The sequence below is a fragment of the Cygnus olor genome, chromosome 5, assembly GCF_009769625.2.
Source record: "Cygnus olor isolate bCygOlo1 chromosome 5, bCygOlo1.pri.v2, whole genome shotgun sequence".
NCBI lineage: Eukaryota > Metazoa > Chordata > Aves > Anseriformes > Anatidae > Cygnus > Cygnus olor.
In genome coordinates this window covers 20,066,176-20,090,129 of record NC_049173.1, presented here as the reverse complement: position 1 = coordinate 20,090,129, position 23,954 = coordinate 20,066,176, and the positions used below count along the sequence as shown (strand labels likewise).

General features: G+C 36.5%; 1 long non-coding RNA gene across 2 annotated transcripts; it reads left to right on the top strand.

Moving 5' to 3' along the window:
• Positions 1-2,049: 2,049 nt before the first annotated feature.
• On the top strand, positions 2,050-23,954 carry LOC121070892. 2 transcript variants are annotated; one of them, XR_005820278.1, is made up of 5 exons: positions 2,050-2,130; positions 2,368-2,467; positions 5,742-5,782; positions 8,501-8,581; positions 21,045-23,954. It is a non-coding gene; the product is annotated as an uncharacterized LOC121070892 (long non-coding RNA). The 2 variants fall into 2 exon arrangements; XR_005820279.1 differs by lacking the exon at positions 8,501-8,581 and having other exon boundaries at positions 21,045-23,202.

Sequence of the window (23,954 nt, the reverse complement as noted above, 5' to 3'; positions counted from 1 at the left end):
GCTTTCTGGGTTAAACTACATCATTCAGAAAAGGTCTTCCTTTTATTTAGAAAATGTTGCACTTTAACATGTCTCTGAAAGAACAGAAAAGACAGAACCAATCCTGAATCACTTTTAGATTTTTATCGTTCAAACCAGTATTAATCATTAAGCTTAAGAACAATTTCTTTGCTGTGGGAAATTGTAATTTTTTTTTTCCTGATGAGGACATAGTCCCTGCATATAATTCTGGTATTTCACAAGCTTGGGCTTCAAATTCACAGAAAGAGCTTTTTTAGACATTTTAAAGTGTTATTAGTATAATATATACCTCTTTCAGGTTCTTGTAATAAATAAAGCACCTGGCTTCACAGGTGTAGGATAAAGACATGGTTTCTATAATTTATTTTTTCAAAAAACTCATTTAAAACACATTTATAAAATATCTCCCTTTTTTTACTGTAATATATGTGGCACGTTCAGATTGCTTGTAGTATGGGGTGGTAATATAACTGTGTTAATGCCCTGCTGGGACAACCTGTATAATTCACTCATGGTTTTGCCATTTAGGAGTAATGCAGTGATCTCAAATGCATATTTAGAAAACTCTTCTCACAACTCAGTGTCTTTCCTATGATTCATTTATATATTTACAGATGACACCAACAGCTGCAAACTGCATCATAGTACAAGCATGAACATACTCCTATTTCTAGCTAAAGGGCCAAGTTTTGTTTCACTTCTTGTCCAGGTTCCTAGGCTGAACAGACAATAGCATTGTAAGAAAACACACAGAGATGTAACAAAAGGAGTGGGGACAGAGATAACCAGGACAAACCCCGTGAAGTGCTACAGGCTTGGAGAAGAGTGGCTGGAAAGCTGCCTGTTGGAAAAGGACCTTCGAGTATTGTCTGACAGTCAGCTGAACGTGAGCTGGCAGTGTGCTCAGGTGGCCAAGAAGGCCAACAGCGTACTGGCTTGTATCAGAAATAGTCTGGCAAGCAGTACTAGAGAAGTGATTGTCCCCCTGTACTTGGCTCTGGTGGGGCCCCATCTCAAATACTGCGTTCAGTTCTTTGCCCCTCACTACAGAAGGACATTGAGGTGTTGGAGTGTGTCCAAAGAAGGACAATAAAGTTGGTGAAGAGTCTAGAGAACAAGTCTTAAGAGGAGCAGCTGTGGGAGCTGGGGTTGTTTAGCCTGGAGAAAAGGAGGCTCAGGAGAGACCTTATTGCTCTCTACAACTACCTGAAAGGAGGTTGTAGTGAGGTGGGGAATGGTCTCTTCTCCCAAGTACTAAGAGATAAGAAAAGAGGAAAGGGCCTCAGGTTGCGCCAGGGGAGGTTTAGGTTGGATATTAGGAAAAAAATTATTCACTGAAAGAGTTGTGAAGTTTTGGAACAGGCTTCCCAGGGAAGTAACTGAGTCACCATCCATGGAGGTATTCAAAAGTTGTGTAGATGTGCTTAAGGACATACTTCAGTGATAGACTTGGCAGTGATAGTTTAACAACTGGACTTGATGGCCTTAGAGGTCTTTTCCAATCTAAATGATTCTATAATTCCAAAAAATATGTAGAGAGAAAATGATTTTTTAAAAGCTGTCCAGTGCAACTGGCAGCTACATTGTTAAGTTATGACACCCTAAAATGTTCAGTTCAGTTCAATTTAGCACTGGCTTTAACAGAAAAATGAGAATCTTGGAAATTTTATGTTTCAAAGGTTGAACTGTAGCTTAAAAAAACATCAAGTGAATCAACAATGTATGTGGTTGACTTTATTATTATGACTGAGAAGAAATTTTGTTTGATTTGGATTGGGCATTTCTGGTGTCTCACTCTTTCTCTCTCTGTCGTGTACACAGAAAAATTACCAAGATATCCATTAAACGCATTCCTTACTTTAGAGCTGTATCAATACCTGCTCTTCACAATTTTTATTTTATTACTGCAAGCTATTTAGATTGGAAAGGGTGCCTCCCAAACAGAGACGTGATAATTAACCTTATTCTTGTGCTGAACAATAACTCCTCACCAAATTTTCTATTATCATTTTATGGTGCGTTATCGTAGAAAATTTGCTGCATTGGAGACATTTTGGAAACTTTTGCTGCACTGATGGAGTCACCATCCGTGGGAGTGTTTAAGGAAAAGTTGGTTGTGGTACTTAGGGACATGGTTTAGTGGGTAATATTGGTGGTGGGGGGATGGTTGGACCGGATGATCTTGAAGGTCTTTTCCAACCTTAATGATTCTATGAAATTCTATGAAATTATTTGGGCACCTGCAAATCAATGAACATATGCTGAGGCTGGGAAAAAGCAGAATAGTGAAGAGACTATTAATTTCAGCAGATATGGCACATTTTTATGTTTCTGCCTGCCTGACAGATCAATAATTGAGGACAGCTACCAGTGTAACAAAGCTTAACAGAACCACTGAAATTCCATGATGGACTTAGGAGGATTTCTCAAAGCAAAATGATGTAAGGTGAGAACTATGCAAGAGGAGGACAGGAAGCAATGTTGCATGCTAAGGGTCAGTCACTTCTTTAGAGCTGAAATTAAACTCTTTCTCTAATGTCTTCTGAAAAACTTCATCTCTCTGTGTCTGTGAGATGTCTATCTAGCCCCCCAGTGGAGAATACTACCACTGCCTAGTTGCAAGACTATGGCAAATGACATGATGAGTTTATGGAAGAGACTACATGTACAAAAACAGCATCGAACTTATCATTACCTGGTGCTCCTGGGCCCTTATTTTACATTGGAAAAAGGAAAGTACTAACAAGTTTGTATCTTCCAAAGCTTTCTGTGAAAAGAAGACAATGTTGGAAATCAAGATAAGCAAGTTTCCCAAGCTTAATCATTATTTTTAGGGGTGATAAGACGTTGAGTCAGTTTATCAGAGTTTTGGTTGGGACATAGAAGCCCTGGCATTCACATCTAACCTTACAACTATGTGTTTCACTTTGCTTCTCCACGCCTCTGCTTTCCTGTGTTTAAATGGAACCATCCTATATAAAACATCTTGAAGTCTACAGATAAATAGGCTTTTTAATCTATTTGTTAGTGAGGTGCCTGGTATGTGGAAATAATTTCATCTCAAAGAGCTGTGAGCATGAAATATGTGGAAACAATTTTGTGTCGATGTTAATGAAACCATTAGGGCTCAGGCTGCACTCTAAAGTACGACTTTGTTAGATCTTTGGCTCAAAAAGAAAAATGAACAGCAGCATGCTGTGGGGAGGCAGGGACTGCTGGAACACCTATCACATCAGAATCTGCATTAGGCAGTCCAAACAATTTCTGTGGAAATTTCTTGTGGAAAAATAAGCAATTACCTGCAAGATATAAGGTGGAAAAGGAACTGTGACATATTCTAGAAAAAATTAGAATAATTTTAAAGACAGCTAGAACCTGGGCCCAAATGAGGTAGATATTCTCCCAGTAATGAGATAAAATGGGTAACTGGAGGAAGAAAGAAAATCTTTTAAAGCATAAATCTTTATTAATAATTGTTGGCTCTCAGTTTTGGATGGAAACTCGGTGGAAATGCCTGTGTGATCATTCTAACATCTTCAGCACAAACATCTCACCGGTTCCAGTTCCCACCCCTGGAGCAGAGGGGATACAGAGAAGCACAGGTGGCTTTTTATGGCTTTGGTCCGTTAGGCCCAAGATGTTTCTTTTTGTTTATGTGACCATAACAATTTTGAATCAAGGCTAAATTGGCTTAAAAAACGTTGCATACATTGCCCAACTGCTGGAACACATAAAATCAGCAGTTGGAGATGAAGCTGGATAATATTTTAACCAAGTTCCAGACAACTGCACTGTCACATTAAGTTCCATTTCCCCTTCTGGAAATGACTTCAATGCTCCACTTTACATTTTCACTTCTTTCATCGCAGAACACCCACAAAGAAGTATTTATGGGTGGTACAACCATACAACATGTTTATATTTTATTTTGCCATATTAAAAGGGCAATCATTTGCAGTTTAGAAAAAAGCATTTCATTCATTGAAGAATTGTTACCACTGGTAGTGAATGTTGAGCTAACATAAAATATTAGATGTTCAAAGCTGGTGGCAAAGCAAAAAAATGATTGAACAGGTATAATTATAGAAAATAAGAAATTTACTTGTATACAAAATACTGTGGTATTTTGTCATGGTACCCAAATACCATAACATTTCTCTTTCTTTAAAGTGAGAAAATTAAAATGGTGTTTTCAGTAGAACTTTGCGTGTAAGTAACAAAAGTTCATTTTACTAGTAAGTTTATTTACTAATAAAGTTACATGTTTTGTCTCATTCACTCATTCCTTTTATTTTTAACACAAGCTATACAGAGAGTAGAGTGGAAAGAGCCCTTGCAGAATTGTGTATATGCAAATATATATTTTATATATATATATAAACTTACATGTATGTAAACTTACATGTAAACTTATCTATGTATCTTAAACTTATCTTAATATACATCAGAATTCCACATTTGAGAATGTTAATTTGAAAGGAAATTTTCATAATGGTTTTGGTAAGGCATAAGCAGAATTTTTTTCCACTATTATTTCACCTATAATGAGGAAAAAGAACTTTAAGATTCATAAGATAATGCAACATCCAGAAATACCTTTCTACTCATTTTCTTTTTAGCATTAATTTTTTGTGGAACAGTATCTTCTGCCTGTTGTGCAGTGATGAGTGTTACATAAAGGATAATAAAGCTTTAAACAGCTTAGTTTATAACAGGTTTCTGCAATCTCCTCTCCATATCACTGGTACAGAAATAGACTTCATAATGTTATGGGGCACTATCAGGTCTGTCAGCACATTATTAAAAAAAAAGTTAAAGATTTAGGTTTGCATGGTATTTTTCATGAAGTATATGGAAAGTTAATGATACCAGGATAAGCAACAGAAAGAATAACTACATAAAGTTTCTTTTCTGAACGGTCTTATGCTCTAAACACCTACACACATGCTTTTCTAATCCATCTGCTTTTGTGAATTTAATAAAACATCTATTTTACAACAGTAAAGTTCAAATATCTCTTACTAGGAGGGAAAAAGAAAAAGAAAAAAAAAGAGATAGATGACTATAGAATATTTCAGTTGGATCGAAGCTGTGATCTTCAAATCAAGGATTCTGCCCAATCTGCCAGAGCTTTGCTTACTTGCATACACTAGGAAACTCTTCTATTTCATGTGTACATATGAAAATGGCTATTCCCCTGTTCTACCTACTTAAATAATATTCTTGATCTACTCTTCATCTTCTGGTAACCCTTTTCAGACGCTAATGAACATTAACATTTAAAAGGCTTAACATTAAGTCTACAAGCTCTACTAAAACCCAGTGTTCATCTCTTCTTATTCTTTAAGATTTTTAAGTTTTTATCGTACACCTCCTGCTTCCTCTTCTGAATGTCTATTTGCTTTGTTTTCTAGCAACCTACTACTGAAATGAGCTGTTCTTTTGAATTGCTCACCGGGATTTCCCTCCCACCCAACCTTCATTAACCTTCCAACCAACTCAGTGAGGTTGTCATGTCACATTGGCACAGAGAGAGAAATGTGCTGAGTTACTTAATTATCTCCAGGGAAAAAAAATCAAAAAATAATAATTTTCCTGTTTTAAAAAATATAAATCTGTAAAGTTGTTTGTTTTTCTTCATACAAATTTCCAACTCTGACTTTCTATCTTTACGTAAATTTCCAGCTCTGACTTTTAATTTAAAATGATTCAAATTTTAGATTATGAAAAAAAGAAGAAGGAACAAGAATAAAAGTTTCAGGTAAGAATATCAGCCTTTTCCTCTTTTATCCAAACATTTTAAAAGTCTGCTAAATGATATGTTGCATCTACTAATAAGTTTCCCAGAAAGTCAGGTATACATATACATGCATACAGTCCATATACATAGAAAAAAATAATAACAGTCTAGTAAGTACACACACAATTCAGAGTTGTTGCCCCAGAATTTATGATTCTTCATGATGGTTACAGAACAGGAAAAAGTTTATATGACTGCAGTATACTGCACATCCTTCCATATCCTATGTCTCCATCCTATTATTATCAGAATCCATTGTAATATATTAAAAAAAAAAAAAAAAAAAAAAGTTTGCTTCAAGTGTCATAAAAAATCCTGCCCTGACTTCCAGTTTAATTATAAACAGAAACAGTAAAGGTGAATGAAAAACAAGCTGGTGAGTTTTAGTGTGTTTATTGAACAATTAATAAAAGCACAATTTTATGCCTGTAATGCTAAGACTGGGATGAACTGCATATTGCTGTGAAATTCAATCAGCAGAACTCTTGTTTCTTATTTTATTCTAGTTGATATCAGGTGCCTAATCAGATTTGGGCCACTATTTACCCATTTGAATAGAAGGTATGGAAAGTGCATTGGGACTTCGACTGTATTTCATGGCCATTTTATGAATTATGGATATGAATTACTGAGTTGTACATAGCACATTGTTGCTGCTGGATATCTTGGAACACTATAAAGACAGTTCTGCATCAGCTGGGAAGAGCAGCTGAAACTTCCTGTATTTTGATATTTTGATACCTGAGGTTTTTTTCAGCAAAACAATCTCATTTTGTTTGGAAATTTCTCATTTTGCCTTTAAAAACAAAGCAAAGCAAAACAAAACAAAATAAAGCAAAACAAAACTAAACTAAACAAAGACATAAACAAACCAAGCAAAAACAAACAAACAAACAAACAAACAAACAAAAAATCAGCTTTGCAGCAGATGTAGTTTACCAGGATATGCAATGCTGGAAATACTTGCCAGCAGACATATTCTACATGGATACTTTTGGCATGCTCTGTAAGACAGATGGTGTTTGCTCAGCAGCACAGCCGGAGCACTCTACCTGAAGCTGCATAGAGCGTTCAGAAGCAACCAAGTCTAATTAAGATCAAGTCTAAATAAGTCTAGAAATACCTACTTCTTCTGAAAAGTTTCTTTCCAACTTGTTCTTCTATTTTAAAATAAATAGACTGTCAGAGCCAGGCTAGACCAGATACTAGTTTTCAGGAAAATTGAAGCCGGACAGAGAAAAAAGCAAACTAGGGAGATTCAGGAGAAATTATAAAAATCCATTCCAATTTGACTGAAAATTGCTTTTTTTTTTTTTTTTTTTTTTTTTAATTTAATTTTGGACATAGAGCAAGAAGAAAATAAGTTTTATTATGCCTATAAAGATTTTGCAACTATGTAAGTACAAAATTAATTTTATAGAGTTAACTAATTTTTGTGTCATAAGAATCCAAAAGTTTGATGCAAGCTTTCTGACATGTAGCAATCCTATTCAGTCAAAATATTCTTGCTTTTCTTATTTTTCTTGTGGTGTGTTTTATTTCCCCCTTACAAAAGCACCTGTCTGAATTTGGAGCATTGAAACTTTTTTTTAGAAGTAACTGTTAATCTAGGAACCTGAAGACTTGCCTAGAACAGCTCTTCTGCAGACACTTTATTTTAAAACAGAAATAACTCTATTCCAGAACAATTGTTCTGCTCATGATGAGGCCTTAATAATGAAATTACTATGCAATCCACTGTTTGTGTATATATATATATATATATATATATATAAACATTTGTTAAATTATCACCTACTTGCCCATTACACTACCTCTAAAATTCATTTAGTATTTTTCTTTATTTTTTCAAGAAGAATAATAACAATGGAGAATTTTGTGTCCTCTACTTTTGTGAATCCTACCTTTATAATCAACCCTGACTTAAACCCTAAATTCAGCTGAGAAATTTTCAACTGTACGGGATCTGTAGTTAAGTTTCTTATTAATTTTCACTTTCAGTCCTTAAAAGTTAAAGATAAAAATGTCTTTCTCATGGTGTTTCAGCAAATCTGCTTGCAATCCCCATTCAAATCTACATTTTTTTAATGAAATTTTTGCTTTGAAATTTGATATAGCATTTATGACAAGCATAAAGAGAGTCAAAAGGATCAAAAATTGAAAAAAATGCTCATTGAAACAATTAAAGAATCCCCTTGTCCCTCAAGAAACATAAACTAAGAGAGACTTTTTTAGTAGCAGTTAACAGTAAAATAAATCTACATTTGAACAAATAGCTTTCTTACTATGTTTATTCTCCTTATTTCTTCATAAATACCATCATTCAAACAGAACTTAAACAATCAGAAGAGCTGAGCTGATGAAATAGCACCCTGCCATCACTGTACTAACACAGCAAGTTTATTAGGTTTGTCAGACTCACCTTTAGCTTACGAGAAAGCAAAATAAAGAAGTTGTAAACCCTGTGTCATGAGCAAGTGGTCTGTCTGCAAGGAGCTTCAGTGACAAAAAAGTGAAGGCCAAATATTTCTGCTAGGACATGCAGAAAGGCACATAGTTTGGGTGGATTTGTGGTTATGCCTTTTTAGTCTAAGGTTGAATCAAAGCAAGCTCATTAGCTTCAGAGCTGGAAACAGTCATTTTTAACAGAGCTGTTTAACATGTTGTAAATACATGCAGATGAGGATGAATGCAGGAGAAGGGAAGGAAGTGGTACTCTGAAACGAAGGAGTGTGGCTTTGACTTTGGAAGACCGAAAAGGTATAGTACAAATGGGAACACAAACCATGACAAAATAAATGGCTGCCTTTATTCAGTGGCTTTTATTAAATCAAACACTAAGTGGCAATTACTGAGATTCAATGGGTACATTCAAACTTTGACAACCTTCCTCCCCCTCCAAACATGGCTTTTATATTTCATTTGTCTTGAAACACCTGATGGCTTTGTGATGTGAAACAACTATTACCCCATATTAAGTAACACAGTATGGGAAAATCAAGTACTCCATGAATTGTTCTTTTATTTGTTGGGAATTTGAGACATTTTTATTTATATTGATGATTGTGTGGAAATGCATATGTGAATGCATGTGGAATTGTATTTAGAGGTTAACCTCTTACATCTTCATCCCTAGCTACTGTCATGTAATATGAGTGTATTTTTAACACAAAATTAGTTGTCATTTTTGTTTTCTTTTTTCTTTTTTACCCCATTTTGTCTATATCTGAAATGTGGCAGCCACTCAAAGCCACTCAAGAAAAAGTTCATGAGAACAAAATAGTAAAAATATTTTTAAATCTTATGATTGATACAGACAATGCAAATAAAGTAAAATATAGAATCATAAAATGGCTTGGGATGGAAGGGAACTTAAAGACCATCTGACTCCAAACCCTCTGCCATAGGCAGGGATGCCACCCACTAGATCACGTTGGCCAATATTAATTAACAAGTCTATCCAGGCCACTCATAGTAACACACATGCTTATTTAGTTGCTAAAAAGGATGGTCAGATTTAAAAAACAGCATTTAAAAAAAGTGTTTATCACAAGATAATAACTCTATTATTTTTTTTTCAATCTCAAAGTGTACTTTTTATGTGTGCCTCAGTGGTTCATAGGACATTCATTTAAATGTGTGTTCAGCCCTATTCTAGAGCAAAGAATCAAGATTAAATAAAAGTGAAAATTCTTAGATCAACAAGAATATGTCAAGATTTTTTACACACATGCACACACACACACACAAAAAAAGATCATAGAAGATATTGTGAATGGTAAATGAATCATTTTATTTCTAAATGAGCTTTTCCCCTCCACTGTTTTGAAGCAAGATAAAGTCAAGAAAATGAAAACATCAACCCTATCAAAGCATTTAACAAAACGATTAGCTTTTGGCCTTTAGCCTTAAGCTAAAGGTTTGTCGGTTTCATCAGTCTGTTGGTAAGGCCCTACCTTTTTGTTTTGTATTATATTGTATTAACCAAACTCTGAGCAGTGAGTGTTCTTGCTATGACTGCAAATCATAAATAAATAACAATAAGCAATGGATGATTTAGTTTGAACAAATAACATTGATTTGATAAGACGTTAGAGAATTGAAATCCTTATAACAGTTACAAGAAAATAGTCATCATGTCAGGTTTCGTCTGTATTAGGAAAGAAAAATATCAATGTTTGCCAAATGAAAAAAAAAAAAGAAAAAAAACATCAGGAAAGAAAAAACTTCTTCAGACTTGTAACTGAATCTTAGGGTAAAAATGGTTAAGCACAAATGAAAAAGTTGGCATTGTTGCTTTAACCAAAAGCAAAAGATCCAGATAATGTATATTTGAAAAGAACTATACTTCATGCTGAAGTGTGAAGTGTTTTTTTGTTTGTTTGTTTGTTTGTTTTTTTAATAGGGTGTGTTTTAAATTGCATAACAGCAGAAATTTCTGCTGAACAATCCATCAGTGCCTCTTGACATCAGGACTTCAGAGATACATTTTAAAGGGATAGTAAAACAGAAACCATTATGTAGTCATGGATAATAATTAGGAAAAACAAACAAACAAACAAAAAAAAAACAATCATACATGCATTGCTCAGATTGGTTAGCATTTAGTTGCTTACTGTTTTCCCTTTGTGCAATAGGTATACGTTTTATACATATGGACTATTTTATTTTTGAAATGCATTACTCTGAATGAAACAGAGACCTTCCGAGCCATCCTTCATACCAAATGAAATTGTCTCCTATTCACACTGATATACTCAAAACCAAGAAAATTTTACATACATGTCTTAAGAGAGAAAATGAAAAGCTGAAAGGTCTACAACTCTCACTCATTTGTAAGTTTAATTAAATGATTATTTTCCTTGCTGATCTGGGATCCTTGGAGCTTCAAGTCAGAACTGATGAGAAGAACATATCTGATAAGGTCTAGCAGGGGGAAAAATGAAACCTCCTATGAAAATATATTTTCAGAGCAAATATGAAGTAGGTTATAACTGATTCAAGGTGTTAGAGGGGTACAAAGAATAGATTCTCCTATTCATTGTGCACTTGTGAAGGCACCAAGCATCACTTCACTGAGCCTGAAATTAGGTGACATTTTAAGACTAAGACATATACAAACACAGGTTCAAAAAACCACTTCCCCCCTCCAATAATCTATATTCAGAATCCAAAGAGTATAACTGCAGCCATACTTCATATTTTTCTAGACTTGCATGTCCATATGTGTTTTCCTCTACTGCAGTTAAAATGAAATATTGCCTCATATTGAATTATGGCTAGAAATGTCTAGTGAAATATTCTGGCAGCTATACGCTTTCTAGAAAGGATCAAAAAATTGCTCCTATGGGTGCTATGGGACAAGAAAACAAGACAGATGCTATGATATCCACAAACTGAGAGATTTCATAGAATTCGTATTGTCAGTCTCTTTGGGACCAAATATTGACTCATAATCTGCATCCTTTTCAAATGCATGTTTGCAAACTGATGCAAATCACATTTTTCTTTAATAAATACCAACGATTAATATCACATGTTAAATTGGTACATTGATACTTAAAAAAGGAGCGACATATGAACCCAACTTCTACCAAATTTTAGGGGGCTTGATTTCCAGATTCAAGTTTTCTCTGGACACATCCATCCAGAAATCTAGATATCACATTATTTCACACTCTTTTCACTGTTCCCTTCATTTCTCCTTCTCTCATGAAAATCAGGCACTGTTTGGGTGACTGCTGTCATGTGTCCTGAAAAACTCCTAGTCTCTAAGACTAGGGGAACTATGCCTCAGGGTATGCCACAAATACAGAATCACAGAATCACAGAATTGTAGGGGTTGGAAGGGACCTCAAGAGATCATCGTGTCCACCCCCCCTGCCAAAGCAGGTTCCCTAGAGCAGGTTTCCCAGGTAGGCATCCAGACAGGCCTTAAATATCTCCAGAGAAGGAGACTCCACAACCTCCCTGGGCAGCCTGTTCCAGTGCTCCATCACCACAGAAAGTCTCCACTCACATAAAGTCTCAGATCCTCTGGATTATTTTGGCTCTAGTTCTGGCTTTCCAAGTTTAGTTCCATTTCTCTAGTAGTGTTCATTGTCAGACCAGCTTCCTTATGGCTGTGCAGGAGAATATGAATTTTGAGACAGTTGTCCCATGTATCTGCCAAACTTTTATAATATCAGAGCACTTCAGACTATCTTGAGCCTGATAAACCCAGATCAATTCTGTTAAAATTTTGAAAACTTATATACCTACCCAACACAAACAACAAGTAACATAAACAGTATTCAAGGCCAAATGTGGAAATTTGTAAGCATCTTTGTTGAAGTATTTGACCTCTAGAATTCATAAATCTTCCATTACAAATTCAGAAACCACCATAATTTGGCCTAGAGTTTTATTATTGGATCTTCTGCCCAGATTCATCATGAGGTTTTTCTAACCTTTGAATGAAAGCCACATCCAGACTGGAATGAATCTAGGGAGAATTTGTGGTTCTGTGTCAAAATCAGGTCAGACTCAACTGTTCTGTCTAGATTTTTCTTTTTAATTTTTGTGTTTGACAGATCATGAGACTTTAAAAAGGGAGCTGGACAGATGAAGGAACACATCCTTGTGAAATGTTTTTAAGAAAGCTGGCCCAACCCCATAGGCTTCTCCAACTTTCTGCTTAAATCAAGAAAGGGTACAATCTTTTAAAAAAATTATCCAAACTTTCCCACTAACAGCTGGGTATCTCTGATGGTTCACTTTGGTTTATTGCATGTGAATTTTGTTTATATTCTCTCATTCCAGCTTTGCTTTGCCTAATCATGCTAAAAATTATTTAACCCTTAAAGCTAAGATGCTCTTTGTTTAATGCCCTCAGGTGATAAACTTAGATTGTACAAGTATCAAAGAGACATCCTGTATCCACAAAGAGAAAACAGTATAAAGACTTCTTGTGAACTATACCTTACATGAGCTTTCAGTCAGGTAGTTGGTCTCAATATCGTATCTTAGTTACGAAATTTCTCATAGATGTTTTACCAACAGAAAGTACTCAATGAGTTAAGGCTCTTTTATTTCGTAAGTACATTAGATTCAAAACTCCCAGCCCTTTGTAGCTTCCCATGCTCACACAGACTCCCTGACCTCACCCTCCTTGGGTAGGATGTTTGGAGCCAAATACAGCAGCTGGTTAATCCAAGTTTTAAATGAAGCTCACTGCAAATATTTGCAGCAGTAAACTCATCAGGTTTGATCAATGAGAGCCTTTTCCTGCATAATTTTAAGTATTCTGGACAAGTACTACGAATATTTCTGGCTCCGGGTATGGTTTCACTCAGGAATTTGGGAGGGGTGGGGTAGGCTCAGATGGGCAAAGTGGGGCGTGATGAATGGTTTCAATAGAGAAAAGAATTAAAGGTTCAGTAACAGAAAGATAGGGAGCTGAAAACTGTATGTCAGAATTACTTCTTAAGGGTATATCTTTGGGGAATGTACTTAATTTATTATTTCAGAAAGTTTTCCATCTTCTGAGAGGAATAGAAACACACCCAAAAACAGTTCTGAGAATTTATGCAAATGAAATTTCCTCCTTGCCTCCAAGGCATTCAGTCATTTGTTTACTTTGTAAAGTCTGGAAGACAATAACAAACACTTTTCTTGATTAGGGCTTGGTGAAGGTTTCAGGGGCCATAACTGGTTCACAGCTGTCAAGGCTTTTCTTACTACTGCAGGGAACAACTGATTATTCTCTTCACTGTCTGAGTAGTACATGACTTTACACATGCGTATAAGGCTGTGGGGTTTTGTTCATTTTATTTTCTTATTATTTTTCCTTCAATTTATTTCTCTCTTTAACTAGCCACATAATCATGTATGGTATTACCAAACAGTAAAATTTCACATTCTGATATGTTACATCATTAAGAAAGAAGTTTTACAGACTATAATTCCAAATTTCTTGATGACTATTTCAAACTCTCAAAATTATTTACCAGCTAATTCAATCTGGAATTTGTAAGAAAACCAAATTACCAGAAAATATTGTACAGTAGTTTCTGGTTCCAAGTAATGTATAAGGCCTAAATAACCTGCTGGGAAATTAATTAATTTACCTTCAACTTCTGGGAGATAAAATAATAACAATAATAATAATAATAATAATAATAATAATAATAATAATAATAATAAAGTCACCTTAAAATGAACAGGGTATATAGGTACTCCTGATATGACATTATTTATAAGTGTCTGTTTACTTATTTATCTTATTCTAGTGCCAACGTGTCAGACTAGCATCTAAATGTCTTCTCTGTTCATCTTAGATGGCTGTCTTGACCCCTTGTTTTTCATCCGCATTACTACAAGAATGCTAGCAGAGGTTTCTATAACCTTATATGCTTTTAACCTTATATGCCTATAACCTCATATGCCTCTATAACCTTTCTATAACCTTATAGTTGATGGAAATCAGGAACTTTTTCATTAGGAATTCAGATGGGATTTACCTCATCAAATTTTAGATGTTCAAAAAAGAACCCCAGGTGCTTCAACAGAATATTCCATTTTACCTTAAAACAGCCATTATATTTTATATAGGATCTTTTTTAAACAATCTGTGTCCTACAAATACCTTTTTCATTGACATAATGTAGTTGCCCTGACAGATATCTCAAATGCCCATCACTAGTTACATGGAAGCAATTGGACCAAATGCCTAACACAGAGGTCTACACTACAAATGTCAAGTTGATCTCTCCTGAAGTGAGTGGCAAGAACAGCTTAAAAAGTGGAGAGGTGAAGTTTGTGACAGTTAAAAAGGGTCCTACTCATTTCATTGGTATTGTTTCAGTAACAGGAACTATTTGGGTTCAGTCTGGTTTTAATTTAGATCAAAATCACAGAGTAGTAATTGTTTTACCTGACAATGTTCAGCCTTTCTTTTAAAACCTACTCTAAATGTTCAATATATGAACCTTATTGCTAATTCTTATTTAAGTTTTCAAAACTGTTTTGAGACCTAAGTTTATTGCAGTTTTTTTTTTTTTTTTTTTTCCCTCTCCTCTTAGGTCCAACAACATAATTTAATGAGGAATTATGCTCATTATGTGGCAGATATTGAAGGCCTTACAATACAAAAATAAAAGACACACTTTGATGGCTGAGTTGATAACACTGAATTGTTTCCATTTTTGGTATATGTGAGAAATTTCTGGCTAAAATCTGGGAAAGGCTTAAAGATACTTAAACAACATCTAGAATTATTAAAATGTAAGCATGCAGATCTGCCGACATACTTTTTTTGTATTGCTAAACTCAAACTTGACTTTTGTTTAAAGAATATTTTTTGGAAGCCTAGAGTAATAATAACCTATATGGCTTTTAATATTTTAAATGACTGATAATATATGGTGCAGTCAGTAGGTATTTATTCACAAAGATGTTTATCCATTTCACTTGAGTACTAAAAATTCATACATAAAGCATGCTTGTCTAAAATACTTGAGTTTGCTTTATTTTTGCTTTAGAAAATTAGCTTATAAATTTGAAATTAAAACACCATGTTAGCTTGGAATACTTTTCCTCAATTTTATGGAATATTCAGGAAGAAAAATGCGCTCATCTTGGATATGCTTTATACATGGCCTTACTTTAAGACTTTTAAAAGCAAAGGAAGGCATCACAGCCTAAATCCACATTAAAATTATGTTTATTGCTGAATTCTTAAAAATTGTCTGATACTGCACTATGGGATTCACTTTTACGTACTATGTCTTTGTACATAATTCAGAACAGAAACCAGAAAATGGGTAATAAAAGAGTATCTATACTGTAGAAATGTATACTTATCTATGTTTCCTATGTATTTTATCTGCTAAGATAACAATGAGGGAAAGGCATTTTCTTAAAGACAACTTTCTCCATGACTGTGGTGACTTACTTTTCATTTAAGGACATACATATCTCTGATGGATAGTGTTTTCATATGTACTTTCATTATTAGCTGTCTTGATTACAGTATGTTGTCAGTGATTCTTCTTATTTCTTAGATCTCTTTAATACCTTTATCAATGATCTGGATGAGGGGATTGAGTGCATCCTCAGTAAGTTTGCAGACGACATCAAGTTAGGTGCGTGTGTCGATCTGCTCGAGGGTAGGAAGGCTCTGCAGGAGCATCTGGATAGGCTGGACCAATGGGCTGAGGCCAACTGTATGAGGTTCTACAAAGCCAAGTGCTGGGTCCTGTACGTGCGGCACAACAACCCCAAGCAGCGCTACAAGCTGGGAGATGAGAGGTTGGAAAGCTGCCTGGCAGAGAAGGACCTGGGAGTATTGGTTGATAGTCAGCTGAATATGAGCCAGCAGTGTGCTCAGGTGGCCAAGAAGGCCAACAGCATCCTGGCTTGCATAAGAAACAGTGTGGCCAGCACAAATAGGGAAGTGATTGTCCCCCTGTACTCGGCTCTGGTAAGGCTGCACCTCGAGTACTGTGTTCATTTTTGGACCCCTTGCTACAAGAAGGACATGGAGGTGCTGGAGCGAGTCCAGAGAAGGGCAACGAAGCTGGTGAGGGGTTTGGAGAACAAGTCTTACGAGGAGCGGCTGAGGGAGCGGGGATTGTTCAGTCTGGAAAAGAGGAGGCTCAGGGGCAACCTTATCGTACTCTATAGGTACCTTAAAGGAGGCTGTAGCGAGGTAGGGGTTGGTCTATTCTCCCACGTGCCTGGAGACAAAGAAAGCCTAACAGTACACACTGTTTGATGCCCTTCCCACCCAGACCAGTTTGTTATACACAAATGCCTAATTCTGTCCTTTCTCTGAAAAGGTCTAATTATTTCCTCCTGTAAGTTGTAAAATAAGTGTTGTATGACCCGTGAATATCTACACAAGCAGTCAGTCACAGATAAAAATAAAACAAACTGAACCACAACAAGCCCTTTCCCATATTCAAATGTCAAAATCAGACTAACAGACTCTATAGAGATCATTTAGTGTCTCCATCGGATGGACTGGAGAACAAGTCTTATGAGGAGCGGCTGAGGGAGCTGGGATTGTTCAGCCTGGAAAAGAGGAGGCTCAGGGGCAACCTTATCGCTCTCTATAGGTACCTTAAAGGAGGCTGTAGCGAGGTAGGGGTTGGTCTATTCTCCCATGTGCCTGGAGACAGGATGAGGGGGAATGGGCTAAAGTTGCACCAGGGGAGGTTTAGGTTGGATATTAGGAAGAACTTCATTACTGAAAGGGTTGTTAGGCATTGGAATAGGCTGCCCAGGGAAGTGGTTGAGTCACCATCCCTGGAGGTCTTTAAAAGATGTTTAGATGTAGAGCTTAGTGGTATGGTTTAGTGAAGGACTTGTTAGTGGTAGGTCAGAGGTTGGACTAGGTGATCTTGGAGGTCTCTTCCAACCTAGAAAATTCTGTGATTCTGTGATTCTGTAATTCTGTACAAAAAAAAAAAATATAAAAAAAAATAGATTAGGTGTCTCCAAGTACCTACAGGCCAACATGTGAGTGAGAGTGAGCTGACAGACCTGCCACTATGTTTAACAGAGAGTTAGTCAGTATCATTGGTCTAGACACACAGATTTATTCTGCTGACCATACCATAGTTGTCAGGTTTAGGATAAGCTGAAAGGCCAACTAAGCTGCTTTGGCATTATTCATTAGATATTGGTAAACTAGAATGACAGCACAGATTTTAGTTTGCATTTGGATGCCTATGTGTCTTAACCTGGAGTTCAATCACGTACAAGGGATAAATAGCTTCACCAACTTATTTTCTTTCCAGAGAGAAGAAGTTCTTTATACACATTGGAATAGGTTCAAGGAACACTGCAATTAGGAAAGGAAAACCTCTGTATTTATATCAATGGAAATAATTCATGTTAGATTTTCAGGTGACATATGACATTTTTCTTTCCATATAACACTGAAGGAACACAGCAATAGTTTCCTGGATATACCGACCCAGCTTTGTTCAATCAGCTGAGGTTCTCTATGCATGCAGAATGGGAAAGAAGCAGGAGGAGTTGGAAACCATGGTGCAATTAGACAAACATGATCTGATTACTATCACAGAAATGTGATGGGATGGATCACGCAACTGAAATACTGAAATAGAGGGCTACAAGTTCTTCAGAAGAGATAGGCAGGAATGGAGGGGAGGGTGTGTTGCCCTCTATGTTAGGGAAGGGACTGATTGTGAAGAGATGTCTGAGAAACAGCCATGGGCAGGTTGAGAGCTTGTGGGTGAAAGTTAAGGACCACACAAATAAAGGACATCTTGTGGTTGGAGTCTACTACAGACCACCTGATCAAGGGGAGCCTGTGGATGACGCCTTCCTAGTTCAGTTACAAGAAGTGTCACACTCACACACCCTCATCTTGATGGGGGACTTCAACCACACAGATGTCTGCTGAAAAAGCTACACAGCAGGCTGTAAGCAAACCAGAAGATTCCTAGAGTGCATTGAGGATAACATCCTGGCTCAGGTATTAGACAAATCAACCAGAGGAGAAGCGTTACTGGACCTGGTGCTCACCAATGCAGATAAATTCATTAAAGAGATCAAGATTGGAGGCAGTCTGGGCTGCAGTGACCACGCCCTGGTTGAGTTGGTGATCTTGAGAAATATGGGTCTGAAGAAGAGCAAAGTCAGGACCCTGAATTTCCAAAGAGCAAACTTCAAGCTATTAAAAGACCAAGTGGATGAGATCCCCTGGAACACTGTCCTCAGGGACAAAGGAGCTGAACAGAGCTGGCAACTCTTTAAGGATGTTTTCCTTAGAGCACAAAAACTCTCCATCCCCCTGCGTAAGAAAGTGGGCAGGGCAGAAAACTGGGATGGCTGAGCAAGGACCTGTTGGTCAAACTGAGGCACAAGAAGGAAATGCACAGGCAGTGGAAACAAGGACATGTGGCCTGAGAATAGTGCAGGGATGCTTTTCAGATATGTAGGGATGGGATCAGGAAAGCCAAGGAATGAATGGAACTGAGCCTGGCAAGGGATGTAAAGAATAACAAGAAGGGATTCTATAGGTACGTTGGTCTGAAAAGAAAGGCCAAGGAAAGTCTACCCCCTCTGCTGGATGAGAAGAGTGAACTGGTAACAACAGGCATGGAAAAGGCTGAGGCTTTGCTTCAGTCTTCAATGACAGTTGGGCTTACCATGTCTCAGGAGAGACGCCTAACAAGTTTCCCTGAACCAGTAGATGAAGTCTGGGGGAGCAAAGTCCCTCCCACTGTAAGTGAAAAGCAGGCCCTCCCACTGTAAGTGAAAAGCAGATTCAAGACTACCTGATGAAACTGAACAAATACAAGTCGATGGGGCCTGTTAACTTGCATCCCAGGGTCTTGAAGGAATTGGCTGTAGTAGTTGCCAAGCCTCTCTCCATCCTATTTGAAAAGCCCCAGCAGTCAGGTGAAGTCCCTGGTGACTGTAAAATGGAAACATCACTCCCATTTTTAAAGAGGGTAGAAAGGAGTACCCAGTGAACTACAGACCAGTGAGTCTCACCTCTGTGACTGGGAAGATCATGGAAAAGATCTTCCAGGAAGCAATGCCAAGGCACATGTAAGACAAAGAAGTGACCCGAGACAGCCGAATGGCTTCACCAAGTGCAAATAATGCCTGACCAATCTGGTGGCCTTCTATGATGGAGTGACTGCATCAGTTTTCAGGGGAAGACTGATTGATGTCATCTACCCGGAATTCTGTAAGGCCTTTGACACAGTTCCACATGACATCCTGATCTCCAAAATGGAGAGAGACGGACTTGATGGGTGGACCATTCAGTGGATAAGGAATTGGCTTGAAGGTCACACCCAGAGAATGGTGGTTGATGGATCTATGTCCAGGTAGAGGCCAGTGATGAGTTGTGTCCCTCAGGGGTCTGTCCTGGGACCAGTACTGTTTAATATCTTTATCAATGACATAGACAGTGGGATCAAGTGCACCCTCAGCAAGTTTGCAGATGTCATCAAGCTGAGTGGTGCAGTTGATACAACAGAAGGAAGAGATGCCATCCAAAGGGACCTGGACAAGCTTAAGAAGTGGTCCCATGTTAAGAAGTACATTTATTAATCCTGTATGAAGTTTTGAGGGCTATGTTTGTCATATGCAGACTCACAGTCACAGAATCACAGAATTGTCTAGGTTGGAAGAGACCTCCAAGATCACCTAGTCCAACCTCTGACCTACCACTAACAAGTCCTTCACTAAACCATACCACTAAGCTCTACATCTAAACATCTTTTAAAGACCTCCAGGGATGGTGACTCAACCACTTCCCTGGGCAGCCTATTCCAATGCCTAACAACCCTTTCAGTAATGAAGTTCTTCCTAATATCCAACCTAAACCTCCCCTGGTGCAACTTTAGCCCATTCCCCCTCATCCTGTCTCCAGGCACATGGGAGAATAGACCAACCCCTACCTCGCTACAGCCTCCTTTAAGGTACCTATAGAGAGCGATAAGGTTGCCCCTGAGCCTCCTCTTTTCCAGGCTGAACAATCCCAGCTCCCTCAGCCGCTCCTCATAAGACTTGTTCTCCAGTCCATCCGATGGAGACACTAATGATCTCTATAGAGTCTGTTAGTCTGATTTTGACATTTGAATATGGGAAAGGGCTTGTTGTGGTTCAGTTTGTTTTATTTTTATCTGTGACTGACTGCTTGTGTAGATATTCACGGGTCATACAACACTTATTTTACAACTTACAGGAGGAAATAATTAGACCTTTTCAGAGAAAGGACAGAATTAGGCATTTGTGTATAACAAACTGGTCTGGGTGGGAAGGGCATCAAACAGTGTGCACTGTTAGGCTTTCTAGGAGTATCAATGTTTCCTGTAGTCTTTTATTAAAATCGTTACTTGTTGTAAAATAAACTGTTGCTGTTCAACAAAAGGCAATGGTTTTGTATGGGTAATACAATAAATAATGTTTTAAAGTTCATTATCAATCACAGTGTCTCCTGTAACAATATATATATATATTTATACTCAGTAGCATATTCAGAACATAGAAGACTGTTGAAAAGCCAAGATGTGAGTTTGTCAATCAACATGAAAGGCAACTTTTCTTCTGATGAAATATGTGCCTGTTATTAAAATCACTTTTTTATTTTTTCTTTTTCTCGTACAAACATAATCAGCCTCAACTGAAATAACTTGCAAGAATTTTCAGCTAAAGTGTATTTCACACGTAACCAGTTTGAAACTCTTTGTAGGTGAACAGAGATGTTGAAATCAGCAACAGATCACAAAGGCAAGCAAAAGATAACTTCACTTCAGTGGCACTTAAATGAAAGATGGGAAGAATGAGAACAGTGTTGAGAGTAATATCTGTATCTTGCAGACAAGATCTAAATAGACACTAAAGAGAAAGACATCCGTAAAATCTGTCTCCAAAGACCTCAAGGAACTGTCAAGTCTACAGCTGCCTGCATTCATGTTTTTTGAAACTAGTGTTTAGCAACACTGTCAGAAATAATGGTAAGCAAGACACAAAGGGAAAAAGAAAAAAGAAAGAAAAAAAAAGAAATAAAAAAGAAAAGAAAAGAAAAGAAAAGAAAAGAAAAGAAAAGAAAAGAAAAGAAAAGAAAAGAAAAGAAAAGAAAAGAAAAGAAAAGAAAAGGGAAGAAAAAAAGAGATAAGACATTTCCAGTGTTTGGATTTTAGGTTTTCAATTTTTCTGTACTCGATGAAGAAGAACCTGTGTTCTACCCTCTTTAAGAAACATTATAAGAAACATTGATTTATATTAAAATCATCTCTTTTTTCTTCCCCATTAAAGTTTAGGAAGTCAAGAATCACTGAAGATAAAGAAAGGTTCAATTCTATTGATATTTCTGGCTGATAAACTAGGCGAATTTAAACAGTACACTTAGATGTATTCAGTCAGATATTAGATGGGAAGGGATTCTCCTGCCAGCTATGGGAATTTTAGATATATCTAGCTTGTCTGTATCGCCATAATAATGGAATGACACGTCGTGGTAGAAAATGAGGTAAAAATCGTCAAGTAGTGTAATACCTTCTGTTACTTTACAATATTAAAAAGAAGAAAATGAAAATCACTATAATAATAAAACATAAAAGTAACCAAACATCCGCATCTCTGGGGAAGGTCTGAGCCTGCTATAGGTGGTCAAGCTCTGAGCTTGTGATGAAATGGAAGAAATTAAGGAACAGCTGTCATCGAACGGAGTTACTCTCATCCATACTGAAATAATATCCTTATTTTCTGTCTCAGAAGAGTATCTTCTTGTTACTTTCACAAAAAGAAATGAATATTAAATTGCATTGAGATAGAAAATAAAAGGAAACATAATTTATATTTTGTTTTACAGAAGTGGGATACATGAAAGCTAAATCAGCTACTGCTTTTATACTGCTTTTAGAAAACAGTATTGCTGAGCTTCCTGCACACAATAGAAAGTCCCTTGAGGGTTTTCTAGTTTGTACAGTAATTGCAGATTGTGCAAGAACTATTCATAAGCAACTAGATGTAATTGCTAGCATTAGTGACTACAGAGAATACATCTGTTTTGATCCATATTTTGATAATTTCATGATAAACAGTATTTCAGTGCTCTTCAGGCCATTTCTAGATCAATGTCTTCATGTGTGGGGGCTTTTTTAACTTATAAATGCTTTGATGCTTAACTGAGTTTTTCCCACTTTACTGACTCTCCTACAGAAAAGAATGTAATTTAATTAGGTTGATTGAACTTTTTTTTTTTTTTTTTTTTTTTTTCTGATGAATACCTCTAAAACGTTTATCACATTAACTAAGATACATTTTTATTCCAGAGTACTCCCTATGCAGATTTTTGTTTTGTTTTGTTTTGTTTTATTGAACTAGAATTTTGCTAAACCAAATTATTGAGTATTCATTTCTACTGCAGTTGAATATTCCTTGGATAAGAGTTAGACCAGTCAATTAGAAGTCAGATCATCTGCTTTCAATTTTTACTGTGCAATTACAGACAATCTGTCAGTGGTACTTTTCTCTTACAGAAGTAAAATACTTCAGGGTTAGGATGTTAACAAGAGACACCCATATGGGTTTCAGTTCCTTGCCAGTCCTTCAAGTTCTTATATGAACTTAAATATTTATCCTCTTTGTACTGCAGCTACATTAATTTGTTTAAATACTACAGAAATGAGTTCATCTAAGACACATAGCGCCTCAGATTACCATCCCTGTAAAATGGTGTATACTTTTTTCCCTTTCTTTCATGTGCTGTTTGACTAAACCCAGTTTTCAAAAACTTGTGAAACCTTATGTAATTTGATGATCATAAAATGAAAAAAAAAAATAATTAACAACAGCAAAAATCCCAGTATTCTAAGGCCACAAAATGTTGTCTTAAATATTAATAAATTGGTGTTTAATTAGTCCAAATAACCATTATCCTTTTATGTGTTTTCTTCCTTTAATTCTGAATCTAATTTGCCAGATATATTTATGTAATATTCACTTCATTGGCTGATATGGAGCAGATGGTTAAGGTCACTTATGACTATTCTTTGGTGTTACGTAAGCACAATAATAAGGATATTATTCTTTGTACCCAGGCTTGCATGGAAGTGTTACTTGGATTCACCTTCATTTCATTTCCCAGTTAACTTATGTATAAATATCAGGTCTAAAATCAGTTCGAGAAAAGAAAAAAAAATATATTCAGGGAAAAAAAAAAAAAAAGATAAAGTAATCTGATTCTTCTTTCTCTTTAGAATTTTATTACTTACAGTACTCTCGTTTGGTGACAGCACCTATCTGTGTTGGACTTTGCTGTCTTGGTACACAAATTCAAGATAATCAGTTCATTAAGGATTAATCACAGTGAGCTCTGGTATTGGCAACTTATTCATTATTAATTGCAAACATTTCTTCAGCACCAGTCTGAAAAAAAGGAAGAGACAAACACATGAAATGTGGTAAAAGTTTCTGTCAAGAAGGTAAAAGCTTGTATCATCACTGTTAATAGTCCTGTTTGCAGGAACCATGACAAACTGAAGGCCTCACTAATTGTTGTTAGGTATATTACAGACAAAATGAGAAAGAGCTAGGTAGCTAGAGAAGTAGAAAAACATGATAGTTATAGATATATTATGAGACAATGCATACTTGT